The sequence below is a fragment of the Pseudonaja textilis genome, chromosome Z (assembly GCF_049901715.1).
Source record: "Pseudonaja textilis isolate UNSWEBS1 chromosome Z, rPseTex1.2, whole genome shotgun sequence".
In the NCBI taxonomy this organism is placed as follows: Eukaryota; Metazoa; Chordata; class Lepidosauria; order Squamata; family Elapidae; genus Pseudonaja; species Pseudonaja textilis.
The window spans coordinates 127,474,305-127,477,808 of record NC_142008.1 but is presented as its reverse complement, the minus strand read 5'-3'; positions in this window follow the sequence as shown (position 1 = coordinate 127,477,808).

Below are 3,504 nucleotides of genomic sequence, written 5' to 3'. Positions count from 1 at the left end.
GTCCACCCCTCTTAAAAGCCCCTGAAGTTCAGAAACACTGTCGGAGAAGCCAAAAAAGAGCATCCAGTCAGAACGAAATCTGAAGTCTTCCAGGAGGGAAAAAAAAGAATCCTTAAAGCCAAAAACTTTTGTTGCTGTCCAAAAGTTGTGGGTTTTTTGGTCTCTCAGCAGATTCTTCCTCCCCACCTCCCGCACCCCGCCAGTCTGTCTTCTCCTCCCATCTATGATCCCTGCCTGCCCCCACCCACCCCCACCCACAACCAGCCAGCTGTGGATACTGGGTTGCCCAGTTGACTCAGCCCTCCGATTTTGCTGAGTTTGAAACCTCCTAGTTTCTCCCGTCTTCCTCATCTGTCTTCCCGGGAAACGGTCATTAAAAGGTGCTTCGCTCCTTCTAGAAGCCACAAGATCCTTCCTTTGGGGGAGGGGAACATCTTCCCTACTCTCTCCCTAAATAAATTTATTTCTTTTTTCTCTCTCTCTCTTCCCCCAGGTTACTAAAAGTTGGTGCAATTTCTAGACCATTCTTCCTGGAATTCGGCCATACCCTGAAAAATAAAATAAAAGGAGGAGGCAGGGAGAAAGCGGACGTGGGAAAGCTTAAAAAAAATAAAAATCTGGAATCAGCAAAATGTAAATGCCAGAAACCACGTCTGGAGCTAGAGAGCAAAGGAAAATAATTTAAAAATAAAAATAAAAACCCCAATCTGTGGTATGAATGGGTGAGGGAAAGAAGAAAGGCGCAAGGCACTTCTGGTTGCAGATCAACAAACGCAAAGGACTGCAGAGTTGGTGGTTTGCTGCCCTTAATCGTCTTTTATTTCCCAGGAATCGTGTTCTCATCACAAGGAAAGTCTTAAAGTTGGCCTGTCTCCTTTCTCCTCCTGCAATTCAATTCCTTCACCTGGGTTTAGAAGAACAAGGATAGGAAAAGATGGGTGATTAAACAGGAGGAAGAGGAGGAGGAGGAGGAGGAGGAGGAGGAGGAGGAGGGAGGAGGAGGAGGAGGAGGAGGAGGGAAAGGAGAAAAAAAAAGAAAAAGAGGAAGATGGAGGAAGAGGAGGAGAAAAGGAGGAAGAGAAGGAAGAAAAGGAAGAGAAGTAGTAAAAATAAGAATGTTCTATTTATAGATAAGCTTTGACTTACAACAGTTCATTTAGTGACCATTCAATGTTACAATGGAGCTGGAAAAAAAAAAGACCATTTGTTCAGCAGACCCAGAATTTCACACTGTCTTTGTGGGAGGTTCTGCTTCATCAATCAACCTACTTTCCAATCAGCCTCCATGTTGTTTCCAAGCGTCTTTCTCCCAGCTTGGAAGTGAACCAGATGGATTTTCCGTTCCAACAGAGGTTTTCAAAATATCCTGTCTCGAATGGACTTGTGCTGGCAGTATTCACTTTGCTTATGAATGGAGCCATCTGGATAGTTGGCTTCCTCTTTCAATAAACTCCTTATCTTCTTAAGTGCTGGCGTCTGCTGTTAAGAAAGACTGGGGGGCCGCTTTCTGCCTCTAAAAACATGTTTCTCCATTTCTTCTTTGGGGAAATATAATATTCTGCCTTTTCTTTTAATATTCCCCAAAATATTTCATTCTTTGAGGTGGACGGGGGCTTCCCACATTGCAAGCAGAAAATCTGGAAGCATTTTCAGAATAGAAACAAGCTTAGATATATTCGCTTCTTCGGATAAAAGAATCAATTTGACCCTCTCTGCTTCTCTTTGCTACGGGGAATAATATATACTTGAATAGAATAGAATAGAATAGAATTCTTTATTGGCCAAGTGTGATTGGACACACAAGGAATTTGTCTTGGTGCAAATGCTCTCAGTGTACATAAAATAAAAGATATATTTGTCAAGATTAACTCATTCATCTTTATAATTTATATTAAAAAAATCCTCTAAATTATTTCATTTTTTTTAACCCTGAAGGGAGAAAACACGTTTTTTTAAGTTTTGATATTTTACTAACTTTAAAAAGTACTCAAGTGTGTGTGTGTGTATGCATATATATGCATATATATGCATATATGTGTGTGTGTGTGTGTGTGTGTGTGTGTGCAATATACCGCTCTTGCATCATCACAAAATCTCCAGAACTGTAAAGCCTACAAACTTAAAATTTGGCCTGTATGTTCCTCTTGATTTCTAGGTGCTCACTAAGAAATGGCTTTTTTGAAATGACCATAGGAGCATTAGTATTAGTATATTATTATTATTAACAAGCTCTGATGCTCTCCCTCCCCATCTGAAAAGAAATCTGTTCCAAATGCATAACACAAGCAGAGGAGTTTCAGTTTCAGAGCTCCAAGCAGCTTTAGGACAGAACAGTTGAACTAAGCCACGCCCAGGCTCCTTGCTGTCTCCTTGCTCACACAGCAAATACTGTTTCAGTTTCCAAACAGCCCTCAACTCTCTCACACACTGACAGGAAGTTAGCCAGAGAAATACTGATGGGTGCTGGTAGGCATAAGCAGAATCCCCCCCTTATTTTCCTCCCCCAAAACTAAGCCCGATGTTGCATAGCGAAGCACAGGTATAGAGCTAATTAAAAGAGGGTAGGCAGGACACCTACATTTTAAAAACCCAGAACCCAAAAGACATTGCCGATCACGTGACTCTATCGGGGCTGCATTGCCTCAGGAGACCGCTAGAGGGCAGTCAGATGATAGAAGAAGGCTCAGTTTTTGTTTTTGTTTTTTAAGCCCGGGCACTTTAAGAAGCCTGGACTTCAACTCCCAGAATTCTTTGCTTTGCTTTGCTGGCTGGAGAATTCTGGGAATTGAAATCCAGGCGTCATAAAGCGGCTGAGCTTGAAACATATGGCTTTATACCCCTTTCTAGGCGACTTTCAAAGTGAGACTCACCTGCAGGACCTCGTGGGCGCCGGAAGGAGGCGCCAGGCGCTGCCAGAGAGCCCAATCCCATGTAGGGGAATCCCCAGGCCCCACATTTAAAGGGTCAGACTTCAATTTCGTCCCGCAGTGGGCTTGAACCTGGATCAGAACAGAAGCCCCCTCCCCCCTTATCTTTACTTTCCAAGCCCCGCCCCCCCGTGTGTGTGTCTGTATGTGTGTAAAAGGGTGGGAAATCCCTCCTATACAACCCCGGGAAACCCACCCACCCTCTTGCCAGGGGACCCTTTCTGGCTGCCACCCACCCCCACACATTTAAAGGGCCAATTTCCTCCCACGGTGGCCTTGATCCTGGATCAGAAACCTCCTCCCCCCCTTACCATTATTTTTCAAGTGGGGGGAGGTGGGAATCCCTCCTATGCAACCCCGGAAAACCCACCCACCCCACTTTCCAGATGACCCTTTCTGGCTGCCACCCTCATCCTTAAAGCCCCCTTCCCACGACACGCGGGACTCCAAAGCAGTCCCAATTTCCATCAGGGTGGGAGTGGGGTGGCGGGAGTGGAGTGGGTAGGGCATATCGGGGCTGGAGGAGGGGCTGGGAGGGAAGGTTCAAAGAACCCCACCCCCCCCACCCGCGATGCCC